This window comes from Panthera leo, chromosome A1, assembly GCF_018350215.1.
Source record: "Panthera leo isolate Ple1 chromosome A1, P.leo_Ple1_pat1.1, whole genome shotgun sequence".
Taxonomy (NCBI): Eukaryota; Metazoa; Chordata; class Mammalia; order Carnivora; family Felidae; genus Panthera; species Panthera leo.
Genome location: NC_056679.1, coordinates 125372617 through 125388864, shown reverse-complemented (window position 1 = coordinate 125388864; position 16248 = coordinate 125372617).

Sequence of the window (16248 nt, the reverse complement as noted above, 5' to 3'; positions counted from 1 at the left end):
CCTTTCCTCCAACTCTTATTAAATTAAAGATTTAATATGTGCCAAAGAGTATTAAAACATAGCTGAGGTAAATGAGGATTGTCCCTACACCTCACAGGGTAGTGGTGACGATTATCTGACTGCTAACACAATTGCTAGTGCAGTGCCTGCATACAGAAGATGGCAGGAGAGGTTGACTTCTTCCCCTCCCCTCCACCTTCCTCCCTTCTGATTCTTCCTCTCCCCTTCCCCACAACTGCCCCTTCCCCATGAGACATCTAGCTAATCTGCCAGCACTCTTCTCAGTGATGCAAAATCTCCCTGTTATGTTCTGTTTTTATGCCCCTAAAATTCATATGCTGAAGCCCTAACCTCCAATTTGATGGTATTGGGGCGTGATTAGGTTTAGATGAGGTCATGAGGGTGGGGGCCCTGATGGGATTAGTGCCCTTACAAAAAGAGACAAGGCCCAAGCTCTCTCTCCCTCCCCCACACATGAAGTTACAGGTACAAGGCAGCCATAGAAAGAGGCTATCTGCATGGCTAACATTAACAACTCAGGCAACAACAGATGTTGGTGAGGATGCGGAGAAAGAGGATCTCTTTTGCACTGCTGGTGGGAATGCAAACTGGTGCAGCCACTCTGGAAAACAGTATGGAGGTTCCGCAAAAAATTAAAAAGAGAGCTACCCTATGACCCAGCAAAGACACTACTAGATATTCATCCAAGGGATACAGGTGTGCTGTTTCGAAGGGGCACATGCACCCAAATGTTTATAACAGCACCATCAACAATCACCAAAATATGGAAAGAGTCCAAATGTTCATGGATGGATGAATGGATAAAGAAGATGTGGTATATATATATACAATGGAGTATTACTCGGCAATCAAAAAGAATGAAATCTTGCCATTTGCAACTACGTGGATGGAACTAGAAGGTATTATGCTAAGCGAAATTAGTCAGTCAGACTAATTTTAAAAAGAAAATTTAAAGAAAAATTAAAAAAAAGAAGCTAACTGTAAGCCAGGAAGAGTGTTCTCAACAGAACCCACCCATGCTGGTACCCTGACCTTGGACATCTGGCCTCCAGAACTGTGAGAAATAAATGCCTGTGGTTTAAGCCACCTTGTCTGTGGTATTTTGTTATTGCAACTCTAGCTGACAAAGGCACCACCAAACCTCCTGGGAGAACAAAACCCAGGACACCTGGGTAGCTCAGTTGGCTCAGTCTGATGCTTGATTCTAGCACAGGTCATGATCTCACAGCTCATGGGTTTGAGCTCCACGTCAGGCTCTGTGCTGACAGTGTGGAGTTTGCCTCGGATCTTTTGTCTCCCTCTCTCTCTGCCCCACCCTTGATTATATGCTCTCTCTCTCAAAATTAAATAAACATTAAAAAAAAAAAAGGAACAAAACCCTTAACTCCAAAACAGGAAATGGAGATGAATATGCCTTTGACGACATTCTCCTAGGTGACAAAGATTAGTAAAATGTCTCCCCTTTAATAAACTAAGCTGCATTATTTTTTTAATTTATTTTTTAATTTACATCCAAGTTAGCATAATGCAACAATGATTTCAGGAGTAGATTCCTTAATGCCTTTTACCCATTTAGCCCATCCCTCCTCCCACAACCCCTCCAGTAACCCTCTATTTGTTCTCCATATTTAAGAGTCTCTTATGTTTTGTCCGCCTCCCTGTTTTTTATATTATTTTTGCTTCCCTTCCCTTGTGTTCATCTGCTTTGTGTCTTAAAGTCCTCATATGAGTGAAGTCATATGATTTTTGTCTTTCTCTGACTAATTTCACTAAGCATGATACCTTCTAGTTCCATCCACGTAGTTGCAAATGGCAAGATTTCATTCTTTTTGATTGCCAAGTAATACTCCATTGTATGTATATATACCACATCTTCTTTATCCATTCATCCATCCATGGACATTTGGGCTCTTTCCATACTTTGGCTATTGTTGATGGTGCTGTTATAAACATTGGGGTGCATGTGCCCCTTCGAAACAGCATACCTGCATCCCTTGGAAAAATACCTAGCAGTGCAACTGCTGGGTCATAGGGTAGTTCTAATTTTAATTTTTTGCGGAACCTCCATACTGTTTTCCAGAGTGGCTGCACCAGTTTGCATTCCTACCAGCAGTGCAAAAGAGATCCTCTTTCTCTGCATCCTCACCAACATCTGTTTTTGCCTGAGTTGTTAATAGCCATTCTGACAGGTATGAGGTAGTATCTCATGTATTTCCCTGATGATGAGTGATGTTGAGCATTTTTTCACGTGTCGGTTGGCCATCTGGATGTCTTCCTTGGAGAAGTATCTATTCATGTCTTTCCCCCATTTCTTCACTGGATTATTTGGTTTTTGGGTGTTGAGTTTCATAAGTTCTTTATAGATTTTGGATACTAACCCTTTATCTGATATGTCATTTGCAAATATCTTCTCCCATACTCTCAGTTGCCTTTTAGTTTTGCTGATTGTTTCCTTCACTGTGCAGAAGCTTTTTACGTTGATGAGGTCCCAAGAGTTCATTTTTGCTTTTGTTTCCCTTGCCTCTGGAGACATGTTGAGTAAGAAGTTGCTGTAAGCTACGTTATTTAAAGAAATCTCAGAATGCCAGGATCTTACAGGCTTTTGACCCAGACAGTTGCCTGCAGAGATACCTGGTGCCAATATTACTCACAATGCAGCTCCTAGAACACCTTAATCAGAAATTAGCCAGAGTGCCTGTTATAAAACTCAGATGTCTGCCACCTGTTACATGAGACATGCTAGCTGGGATCTAGAAGTCTATATTTTAACAAGCTCTGCAAGGCATTCTTATGAACAGCAGCATGTAAGAACCACTGACAGATACACTCTGACCACCACCACATCATCTCTACCTAAAAACTCTACTACAGATTGAGACTTGGACGGCCATAGAGAACCTTCTTTAAATCCTTACACTGAAACCATGGGCTAGGCACCAGCAGCATGGCAGCACGTGGGAGCTTGTTGGACCTGCAGAATCCCAGGCCCCAGCCAGTCCTATTGCCTCTGCATTTTTCTATTAGAGCTTAGAAACGGTACTGTGCTCCAGGAAACCCAGGCTGACCCTAAGACCTTGTAAATGCCTTCAGGATTTGCCTTTTAAGTTCCTGCTGTCAAGATTTCAAAATCAAATCCAGCTACTCAGAAAAACCCAGAGAAGAATGAAGGGGAGTGCTGAGGGATTCCCATTTGAGAGTAGCCTACCATTGGTGGGAATCTAAGTGTGGACAATTAGAGGAAAAGATAATGTTTTGATGGCTGAGGTGACAAGCTTTGCATTAAACGTCCCTGATGCCCATTTTACCCCTATAGCAGAGACTACAAGTTGTCCCCTATTAACCATTCTCCTCTGGTTTCATTGAATAGAACCCCAGATATTTAGTTGGTATTTTAATGCCCAAGAACGAAACCACACTGGGGCGCCTGGGTGGCTCAGTGGGTTAAGCAATGGACTTCAGTTCAGGTCATGATCTCACAGTTCGTGGGTTTGAGCCTCGCGTTGGGCTCTGTGCTGACAGCTCAGAGCCTGGAGCCTGCTCAGTTTCTGTGTCTCTCTATCTGCCCCACCTCCCCACTTGCAGCCTGCCTCTCTCTCTCTCTCAAAAATAAATAAACATTAAAAAATTAAAAAAGAAAGAAAGAAAGAAAGAAAGAAACCACATTACTCAGCCATTCTAAAGTTAGGGTATGTGCATGAAAGTTCCGACCAGTGAGATGTAAGCAAAAGTGTCTTTTGCAACTTCTGGGAAGTGTCCTTGTAGGAAAGGATCATGCCCTTATTCATCCTTTCTTTCCTCCTGGGTAGAGTGTAGACATGATGGCAGAATAGTGGTTCCTGATGATGTCATGAACTGAAATTCTTAAATGTCTATTCTGTTTCTGCCATTTTATTCAGAGTTCTCTTTTACTCTCAGATGAACCAATTCTTAAGTGATATGAACCCCTTTTATACTATAACATGGTTCCAGCAATATGAGCTGAGTCACTCTCGTGTCCTCAAAAAGACAGAGTATCTTGACTATAAGAAAAAAAATCCCATCACTCGGGGATTTAGTACTTTTCTGGGCATGGCTGGGTCTCCTAGCAGAGAATATATGGAGGGAGAAAGGGAAGTAAGGAACAGAGCATCAAGGTCTTACCCTTTCTTCTGTAGGGGACTATGCTTGGCCTTTATGTTGCCATAAATACTTCCAGAACGAACTTCATTAACCCCGCTAAGCTCTTACCAGTACTCTTTCTGCTTGCAGCTGGGAATTCTAAACTGTATTTCTCTTACTGCAATTCAGATAAGTCTCTCCTCTTCATTTGTAGTGAAAAAATACAAACAGATACCGCCTGCTACAAACAACCCTTCAGTATAAAATCTTGTATGCATCCATTAGACAAAAATCTTATTTGAGGGCATACTATGTGCAAGTAGCTGTGGTAGGCTTGGGACAGAATAAAATCTTCCTGAAAGCTGTTTTTAATTCGTGTACTTGTCTTCAAAAGCCAAACCACTGACTCCAGGCAACAGGCCAATTATTTCAAAGAACAGCTTGGGCCTTGACCTTGAAAACATTATTCAAGGGATTCACCCTACTGAAAATCAGAAAAATGGTTTGGTTTGGTTACTACATGATTACCTCCCTTATGCTTCCCCTGAGACTCTTTTTTTTTTTTTAATTTTTTTTTAATGTTTATTCATTTTTGAGAGACAGAGAGAGGGAGAGCAAGAGCATGTGAGCATGAGTGGGGGAGGGCCAGAAAGAGGGAGACAGAATCTGAAGGAGGCTCCAGGCTCTGAGCTGTCAGCACAGAGCCTGACACGGGGCTCAAACTCACAGACCTCGAGATCATGACTTAAACCTAAGTCAGACACTTAATGGACTGAGCCACTCAGGTACCCCTCACCTCAGACTCTTAAATGACTTTTCATGACACTCATATAAATAACCCTTTCGATGATATGGGAGAAGTTCTCTAACTGCACCTAAGTTTTCTCTCTCCTTGCCTCTCTCTCTTTCCCTCCCTTCCTGCACCCCAGTCTCTTTTCTCTGTAAGGAGACGTGATAAAGAACCACATGCATTTCCTAGCACAAAACAAGTCTTACCTAAATCTGACTTCTTTAGTTTTATGCTTTATATTCTATAGTCTACCTCTCGCACCATACCATTTAGCAAATATTTGTATGAGCAGAAATCATAACTATTTTGTTACTTTTACATTTCTAATATTACTACCAATTACCAATTATACACATTGGTCTTCAGGAGGTTTGTCTAGAAGGCACCATAGTCAAAATACGAAGCAATCAGATAATGTATATTTACCATTACAATGTGTTCCTGTGGCTACATTTGAATGTGGAAGTGCCTCTTCTGAAACTGTTGTAAGAAACCACTTGACTAAGTTGGACCAAGAAGCCATGAGGATCTGCACCAGAAGCTACTGGAAGGCTGGCTGGCTTTCCCAAGGCTGTGGTTTGGGTTGAAAGGAAGAAATCAGACTGACACCCTGTTAATGGGGTGTGAAAATGGGATGCTTGGACTAACCAGAAGGCAACCTCCTTCCCAGACACAAGCAAATGCAACTGCCTTTTTCACAGCTCGCCTCACTACTTCCCTGGCAGCTAATGAAATCATGTAATTTAAAAGGGCTTTTCCAGAACCACTAGGTAAAGCTGCTATGGAGCATTCAGATGATGATAAGAAATAACACTCACTAAGTTGGGCATCATGCATTCAGGGAACAAGGAGTCCAAATCGTCCCAGGGCCAAGCCTTTTTTGGAGTGCCAGGGCTGGGGCAGAGCAACTTTTGTACCTTAAACTTGACCCACTCACCATACTATACAACCTGGGGCAGACACAAGCCAGTGGTATAAGAAGTCTCTGTGTGAAGCCTGAAGGCAGAACTTGAGGACATATCCCAGTATCTAAAAGGAAACAACCGGGGTTAATTTCTAAAGGCTGGCCTTTGTATAAATGCTTTAGACACACTTAATGGCATGTTCACTGAGAAGAAATTTTCTTACTCATTTTTCACAATTCTGCAGTTACAGGCATAGAAAGAAACAGGGCTTTTTCCATTCATCTGGTTTGATGTACTATTTTTTCTTATCCATTTCTCTCAACATCCTGCTGGGCCTACGCTGCTAAGAAAGCCTCTTACATACTTGGGGTTTGTGGGGAAAGCAGGACACCGGGAAAGGAGGATGTAGGGAAGCTCTTGATGAATTTGAACAGGAAATGTCTTTAACAAATGAAGCCTCTCTTCCCTTGCCTAATTCTGAAATGCCTCTGGCTTGAAAGCTCCCCATATGCTCGTTATTTATGTATACCACGCAAATTCTAAACAAAGAGCTCCATTCTTGGTCCCCCCCCCCACACCCTCAAGCAGCAAGGAAATTTTCCACCAGAGAGATATAGGGGTATCCGGAACATAACGAAACCAAGAGTCACTGCACAAAACGTTATTGGCAAAAGCCACATCTAGGGTTGTGTGGACAACGCGGAGTCGATTATCCCTGCAGTGATGAATTTGTGTGTTTGCTTCTGGGAAGTCCAAACCTTCAAGTGGCCCCTGTATTAATTTTCCAGAGCTGCTGTGACAAAGTATCACAGACTGGGTGGCTTTAACAACCGGAATGTACTGTCTCACGGTTGTGGAGGCTGGAAATCTGAGATCAAGGTGCCAGCAGGTCTGGTTCCTTCTAAGGACCATGAGGGATTTCTATGGCCTCATCTAGTTCCTGGTGATTTGCTGGCAATCTTCTGTACTTCCTGCTTATAGAAACATCACACTGATCTCTGCCTTCTTTGTTCACAAAGCATTCTCCCTGTTGTCTTTGTTTGTCTCCAAATATCCCCTTTTTATAAGGACATGAGTCATACTGATGGGGCACCTGGGTGGCTCAGTCATTTAAGCTCAGGTCATCGTCTCACAGTTCATGAGTTCGAACCCCACATCGGGCTTTGTGCTGACAGCTCAGAGCCTGGAGCCTGCTTTGGATTCTGTGTCTTCCTCTCTCTCTGCCCCTCCCCCTGCTTGCACTCTGTCTCTCTGTCTCTCTCTCTTTCTCAAAAATAAATAAATATTTTTAAAACATTTTTTTAAATAATAAATAAGGACATGAGTCATACTGAATTAGGACTCACCCTAATGACCTTCTCCTAACTAATTATATTTACAAAGACCATTGTCCAAATAGGGTCATAGTCACAGGTACTGGGGACTTCAACACACAAATTTGGGGGGACACAATTCAACCCATAACAAGGCCTGATATGAAGCATCCTGACAATGAAGCTGAAAAATCAGCCCTGGGAACAGTTAGTGGGATGATTATGTTGTTAGCCTTTCAGAAAAACCATGGCCTTCCTGGGGCTTGGAGAGCACATTTATGGGCTCCAAAAGTCCTTCAGGGAGAGCTAACCTCTGAAAAGTTCTCTTTAAGAATAAGGAAGTGGACAATTCAAGAGGAGCAGTTAGGTCTGAGCCCTCTGCTCTCAGAGGGCCAGTCCTTTCTCTCCTCAAGGAGATGGATAAAAATCAAGCTAAATCTGAGGGAGCAGTGGGTGTGCCAGGCACTAGGCTTCCCCTACTCAAAACCAGCCTTTCTTCCCCCAAATTCAAGGCAGATGGGGAATAGTCACCCTTTGGTTACCAGTCTTAATTCCACTCTGCTCTCCTCGAAATAATTAATTCCTTCCTGCCTCCTTCCCTACTCTCTTCAACCTCAAATACCAAGAATATTGTCCATAGGAAATTCAAAGGAAAAACATAAAGTGGGAAGTAACAATTTTACAGGCAGCAACATGTATGATTTTTACCAATCTCTCTCTATAGAGCCGTGTCCATGTTAGCCCGCACACAGGCACTTGAGACTTGCAAATTTTTTCATGCTGTTTTGGTTGAACTTTCTCAGGATTCAAGAGAGTAGGCAAGCTATTTGTATACAATTGTTTTCCAAGTCATTTTGTTTGTTTTTTTCCTTCAAAGCCATCTGTGCCCTCCCTGTTACACAGGGGAATAGGAGGGCTCTAGAGAAAGAAGGTGTCAGAGAACCAGGCTGGGATGGAAGTGCCAGCCTGCTCCTTGCTATGCTCAGCTGGCCTTGGTTCAAGCAGTCCCTGACCCGCCTTCACATCTAAGGAGAGAGCACTAAAACAGAAGCTCCAGTGCACCCGCACAGGTTACAGTTGATGGGCTTCACTGTAGGGTAATCAAGCAGAACTTTACTGTTTCATTGAGAGACCCCCAAATGTCCATAATTGTAGACCACTGGTCTTCACCCCTCCTCCTAGGGGAAGTGAGCCTGAGATGAAGGACTCCAGGGGCCCAGAGGAGGAAGAAGCTAAAGCCCTCACTGTTTAGCAGGTTGTGATAGGAGAAGTGGGCATTAACACTCTTCCACAGGGGTGCCTGGGTGGCTCAGTTGGTTAAGCATCTGACTCTTGACTTCGCCTCAGGTCATGATCTTGCTGTTCTTGGAGTTTGAGCCCCACATCAGTGCGGACCCTGCTTGGGATTCTCTCTCTCTCCCTCTCTCTCTGCCCCTCCTCCACTCGCTCATATGCTTGCTCGCTCTCTTCTCTCAAAATAAATAAAGAAACTTTAGGGGGGGAAAAAACTCTTCCATACAGGCTGCAAATACCCCTTCCCAATTCCCTTTTCTCCACTGAATAAGTCACCTGTTGTAGTCTCTCTCATCACAGTTGACTGTGAGGACAGCCATATCCCACAGCTGGTGTGAGCTGCTGGTTCTGCCCCCTTGACCCACGTCTTGTCACCTCCTGCCTGAATTGCCATAAACAGCTCCATGCCAGAGGTCCTACAGAGTTTGTCCTCTGATATTCAGCTCCCAGCTTCACCCAATTTGCAGTTAGTTCAACATCACACCTACCCAGTGGATGGAAAGGCAGATATCTGTCCCTTGCTGGTCTGATAAAAACCACCTCCCACTTTTTCCAGGATGTCTGGCACCCTTAGCAGGGCAGGCCTAAGAGGGTGGAGGCTTCTACAATCAGTTAAAATCAGACCTGCAGAAGTGGGCTATTTGGTAAATTCAGGTTAACTTTTAGGATACCTGCACCCCATAACGATTTAGCTCCAGACTCCAAGTCTGCTTGCAGTCTAATGCCTGAATTTAGAGCTTCCAGTTTAAGATGTCAAATGTCATTTTATTTACTTAGTAAGTACAGTATTCACCATTCGTCTGGAGCTGTTCTGGGTGCTTTACAAATACTGTCATTTAAACCAGCATAACCACATGAAGTAGGTACAGGTATTTTCATCCTTATTTTGCAAGGGAGGAAAATGATATGCAAAAACACACTCAGCTAGTAGTAGCAGAGCCAAGATTCAAACCTGCAGATTCTAATCTACAGCCTGGACTCCTAACCACTGCACTGAGGACCAACTATAACTCTAATATGTCAAATGGAGCAAAAGACAGGAGGAAATAATAGAAAGGGCATAAGTGAAATGAGCCCCTGGAAGTGAACTCACTTGTGTTTCCCTGTGAGGCATTTACCTACCACACTTGAACTTGAGCTTTCTCTAGTTCAACCAGATTGGCCAGATTTAGACCAAAGTCTGTCCATTTTGGCATGGAAATATACTTACAACAAAAAGGGATGCCTCTGCTCTTAAGTAGGGTGGCACTGGACCTCTAAGGGATGCTGAGCTACATGGCATTTCTTTTCAGTATTGAGAGTTTTTTCCCTGCTCTCCTCTAAGTGGGAATTCTAATGTGGCAAAGATGAAAAAGTCTTGTACGATTTTTATTACATGGTATTTTCTCCACCTATGGGGAGAAAAATAATATACAAAACTTTCCTATTTCATTTTCAACTCAATCACTGACTCACTGATTCCCAGCTGTAATGGGAAACACCAGGGGTCATTTCCATTCCCACCCCCCAGTCAGAGCAAAGCCATGAGACTTGATTCTTCCACTTTTAAATTGGCTCTTTGCTGTCAGGGAAGGAGGCTATTATCGATAAGTTCATCATTTGCTTGGGAAAAAAGCCCTCCAAAGTGCTCCTCAGAATTTGGCAAATCCAGATTACAGCATCTGTCAGATGTGCCCACACATTTGTTGCTTCTCAACAAATGGAAGAACCCTCGTGTTTACTGCTGCTGACTAAATTAAACTTAACAACCTAGTTTATTCTAGCAGGTTCCTGGTAAACAGCACTGCAGCTGAAAAGACTTATCCTGTTTACGTTAGCATGAAATATTCTGGGTTGGGGCTCCCAGAGCAGGGCAGAGGCTGTGTTCCCTGAATGTCAGCTGTTTGAAGGGCTTTGTGTTTAGATAAATGGTGTTTAGGTAAGAAAGCCTCTGTTGATGTGATCTTTTGTATCAACTTTGAGCATTTGACGTAGATGGACGTTGTTCTATTTCAGTATATGCCAGATCTCAGAGAGGAGAATCATCAGTATGTGTAATGATTGGAAGTTCTCTGTTGACTGAACTTACATACACAGTGTGACCTTCTTGAATTTCTGCCTCTGTGGTAGGGTTTCTCAACCTCAGCCCTATTAACCTGTGGACTAGATATTCTTTTTGGGAGGCGGTGGGGGGCTGTCCCGTGAATTGTAGGATGTTTAACAGCATCCCTGGCCTCTACCCGCTAGATGCTAACAGCACACCACCACACCCCAAGTTGTGACAATCAAAAATGCCTACAGGGGCACCTGGGTGGCTCAGTCAGTTGAGCGTCCGATTTCGGCTCAGATCATGATCTTGCAGTCCGTGAGTTTGAGCCCCGGGTCGCACTCTGTGCTGGCAGCTCGGAGCCTGGAGCCTGCTTCCGATGCTGTGTCTCCCTCTCTCTGCCCCTTCCCAGCTCATGCTCTGCCTCTCTCTCTCAAAAACAAATAAACATTTTAAAAAGTTTTTTTAACAAAAAAAATTTTTAATTAAAAAAAATGCCTACAGACGATGCCAAATATCCCATGGAGGAGGGCAGAATCATGACCCACCTAACTTGAGACCACCACTCAAAGTGAAAAAGGAAGGTGTTTTTTTTTGTTCTGTTTTGTTTTGTTTTTTTACAAAAGCCAGCAAGGGCAGAGACCATTTGTAGAACATTCGGCGACTCTCAGAGCATCCTCAGATAGGTCTCCTCCATCCATCATCCACACCCACAGGGCATTCTTACTGGTTCTGCTTATTGAAACTTGGAAACACAAATACTTAAATCACTTTAAGAAACATGACCTGAAAAATAAAAATTATCCTATAGCTATTAAGTGCCCTCTATGTGCCTGGCCAATGTGGTCAACTCTCTGGATTCTTTAAAATTGTCCATTCAGCCTGAAAAAGAAAGGACATTCTGACACCTATGATAACATGGATGACCCTTGAGGACATTATGCTAAATGAAATAAGCCAGAAACAAAAGGACAAATACTGTATGAGTCCACTCATATGAAATATCTAAAATAGTCAAATTCACAGAGACAGAAAATAGAATGGTGGCTGCCAGGGGCTGAGGGAAGGGAGATGTGGGAGGTTGTTGTTTAATTGGTACAGTATTTCAGTTTTGCAAGATGAACGTTTCTGGAGCTTGGCTGTATGACAGTGTGAAGGTACTTAGTTCTACTAAAATATACATTTAGAAATGGTTAAGATGATAAATTTTGTATTATATGGATTTTACCACAACAAAAATTAAAATAATAATAATGAAAAGCAACAATAAACAAGGGGTGAAAAAATTTCTGTTGCTAACTATCAATTGTCTTCTAACAGGGCCAGAACAGCTGCACTAGAATTCTGTAGACACTCAGGCATGGCATCCTTCACACTCCTAAGTCTGAACCTGATAACTGGCTCAGGTCAGCCAACATCCTAACACAGGATCTGAAAACTTCTCTTTATCAATTTTAACCTACTTCTCCAATGAATCTTTTTGGGATACTTTAAAATATGTACCTTTGAAACCATGTCCTTTCTGTATTTTGGCCAAATTCTGGGGGAAGTGCTAATGAACGGAACAACTAAAAGCCTGGAGGTTGAGGGAGCCGGAATCGATAGTTGCAAATTCCTAATCTGGCCCCAAAGAATCAGCAGTTGAAGAAATGTGAAGCTATATTCACACACACACACACACACAGACACACACACACACACACACACACACACACACACAGACACACACCCTCCAGGCATATTCCATCCTGCACAGTAACAGGGCAGGATTGATACCTTGGGTTGGGAGGAATGGGGCCACAGAAAGAGAGAGAAAGGGCAATGACTGAATTCAAGGCCATGGGAGTCTGGCCCCTCCCAAAACTATCCGTAATGGCCAAGAAATCACTCTCAGCCTCAAAATTCATGACTGATGGCCATCTGCAGCTTTCTGTTCTCAGCTAAGCAAGAACAAATGGGGAAAACAACACAACATTCAGATGCTCTTTTGTGGTTTGCAAAACAATTGCCCAAATTTTACACTAATTTCTTTTTGTGGGGACATTCCCTGGGAGCAGAGAGCAGTTTGCTGGCAATCTGCTTATGGGGTCCTGATTGCTGTCAGTGAATATTATTTATTTTATTGAGTCCTGAAATATTTCAGTGAATATCTGCTGCCTTTAGCTTGCCTTCCTTACCATTTCAGCTTCCTTTTTATGACAGTTTTTTTTTTTCTGTTCAATGACATTCTGTATCCCCTCTCAATTTACAGTAATATTTCCAAACCATGCTCCAATAAATTATATGTATGATAGAGATATGTAGGAGGCAATATTTTTCTTCTAAATATACAAAAATTAGAAAAATGCTAGGCACATGTGTGTAGCTTTATTATTTCTCTGATTCTAAAATGAAAATTTTTTTCACATTTTAAAGTTTCTAGAATCAACGCAATCAGTAATTGATGTGGCAGATTTTTTTCCTAAAAAACAATTATTTTTCTTTAACGTTTATTTATTTATTTTGAGAGAGAGAGAATGCAAGCATGCAAGTGTGTGCGAGCGAGGAAGGGGCAGAGAGAGAGGGGGGTGGAGAGAGAGAATCCCAAGAAGACTATGTAAGCATAGAGCCAGACTCAGGACTTGATGAGGGCTCGAACTCACCAACAGTGAGATCGTGACCTGAGGCAAAATCAAGAGTCAGACACTAAACTGACTGAGCCACCCAGGTGCCCCCTAAAAAGCTATTATTAAATCAATGGTGCAACCACTGGTGTCTCAAAGCAATGAAATACTATATGAGAGATTACCTCACCTAACCCACAGACAGCTGGGACACTAGGTACCAGGCATTTTTCTAAATGGTGAGCTCGCAGAGCACTTCTTGGTGTTGTGAGCAGGGCAAACCATATCTCCAAGGCAGGTTGTCTACCAACAGTCATCTCATAAATGATGGCTGGTCTAGGATATGGATTGATATTTTTTATTTTATTGGGTACTGAACATCTATACCTCACACACATTCTCCCCACAATGCTATTTCTAAAAGAAAGATACTTTGCATAAAAAGTAGACAGGTTTGTAGCTCTCAAAGTGTGTCCAAATAAAACATGCAAAAGTTTGGAATTCTCCAAAGTAAAAATGAAAAATTTCTGTCTTGAGTTTCTAAGAAACTGAGAAAGAGGTTGTCCAATACAAAGCAATTAATGAATTTTAAAGCAATCTAATTCATATTGACTTGAATATTAGAAAATGTATAGGTGATATTCATCTTCATTCTGCTACAACATTCCTAATGCAAAATGAAATTTCCAAATTAGACTGTAATTTTAAAATGTATAAGAATGGGGGGGGGGGTTGCCTAGGTGGCTCAGTCAGTTGAATGTCCAACTCTTGGTTTCAGCACAGGTCATGAGCTCATAGTTCATGGGATCTAGCCCTGCATCAGGCTCTGCACTCAATGCACAGCCCGCTTGGGATTCTCTCTCTCCCTCTCTCTCTGCCCCTCCCCTGCTCACACTGTCGCTCTCTGTCTCTCAAAACAAATAAATAAATACACATTACAAATATAAATATATATATACACCCATATAAAATATATATCCATATATATATACACATATATATACATAATATATATACATATATATGGATATATATTATATTATATATATGGATATATATATATATATATGGATGGGTTCTAAACTGCTTTTGATGTGGGAGTCTGACTCAGAAATATCATTGTAAAATTTAGCAGACATAGAAAAATTATTTAAAACACTGCTTTCAGAGCACCTGGTGGCTCAGTCGGTTAGTTGTCTGACTTTGGCTCAGGTCATGATCTCACAGCTGGTGAGTTCAAGCCCCACATCAGGTTCTGAGCTGTCAGCCTGCTTTGGATTCTGTGTCTCCCTCTCTCTCTGCCTTTCCCCCACTTGCATTCTGTCTCACTCTATCTCTCTCTCTTTCTCAAATATAATTAAACATTTTTTTAAAAAATTTTAAAACACTGCTTTCATATATATTCAGTGCAATCCCTATCAAAATTCCGATGGCATTTTTCATAGAAATAGAACAAATAATCCTAAAATTTGTATGGAACCACAAAGGATCCCAAATAGCCAAATCAATCTTGAGAAACAAGAACTAAGCTAAAGGCATCACACCCCTTGATTTTCAACTATACTACAAAGCTATAGTCATTAAAACTGTATGGTATAGGCAAGACATGTAGATCAATAGAACAGAATAGAGACCCCAAAAATAATCTCACACTTACATGATCAATTGATTTACAACAAAGAGCCAAGAATATACAATGGGGAAAGGACAGTCTTTTCAATAATTGGGAAAACTAGACTACCACATGAAAAAGAATGAAACTAGACCACTTTCTTACACCATACGCAAAAATCAATTCAAATGGATTAAAGACTTGAATGTAAGACCTAAAACCATAAAATTCCTAGAAGAAAATCCAGGATGTAAGCTCCTTAACATAGGTTTGGGCCAAGATTATTTTTTGGATTTGGTACCAAAAGCAAAGGAACAAAATCAAAAGTAAACAAGGAACTACATCAAACTAAAAAGTTTCTGCCAGAAAAAGTAATCATTAACAAAATGAAAAATTCAACCTACTTTTATTTGGAAAGAGCGAGAACGAGAGAGCATGCCTATGGAGGGGGAGGGGCAGAGGGAGAGAGAGAATCCCAAGCAGGCTCCACGCTCAGCACGGCATCTGAGAGGGCTCAATCTTATGAACCATGAGATCATGGCCAGAGCTGAAATCAAGAGTCAGATGCTTACCCAGATGCCCCTATTTTTTATTCTTAACAAAATTTTCACTTATCTAATTTTGTCCCATTAATATTATTTTAAAAATTTAATAAAATTTATTTCTTGCAGCAATTAATTCATAGTGATTCCATATTTGCTATATACTGTAATTTACATGCAAATTTCATTTAATAAGTTCTTTTGGTGCTTTTTCAATTCACTATAATTTGTAGAGTATCATTTGTTTAAATGAGTTCAGACACCCTGCCCTAATGTGAATTCAAGAGTCTCCTACTGATAGTACCAGCAACCTCAAAATTTACATTTATTCCCTAATACCAAGCATAGGAAAGGGTCATCCTGGTAGCAAGATGTTGGGGGCACCCAAATATACTTGAGGACTTCACTGTTGTAAACAAATAGAAGCTATATGATACCAGATACCAAAATCCTGAAAAGGTAAGGTAAGTTAAAACCTTAACAAGAACATTTTTTAATAGAAGAGGAATATCGTATTAATATGCTGCCTTTCAATCTCTCATGGCAGATCAGTGGTTTATGATAGGACATGAGGTGTTCTGATGATGTTGAGTAGTAGATTGAGGAGCATAATTGGAAAGGGGTTTGAGAAAGGTGTTATAATTCAGAAAGTAGATTCTCCCACATAAACTCTGGTCAAGCTTTAATCCTTTGAGCTGGTCCTATTGCCAGAATGTCAATAGCCACTGTGAATTCCACAGATTATGAGACTTTGAGTTATGTACATCATCTTCTTCAATATTTTCACCAGGACCTGAGAGAGGGATGTGTATGTGTACCTGAGTGCATGCACGTATGTGAAGGAAGTATTTGTGGTATAATAGCATCACCTTATGACATGTCAAAATCTCTTTATAAGGAAAGGAAGCCAGATGGAGAAACCCAAGCTCAATGACTCTAAGAAAACATGTTTAAGCGCCTGACTCTTGATCTTGGATCAGGTCATGATCTCATCGTTTGTGAGTTTGATCCCTGGGCCAAGCTCTACGCTGACAGCTTGGAGTTT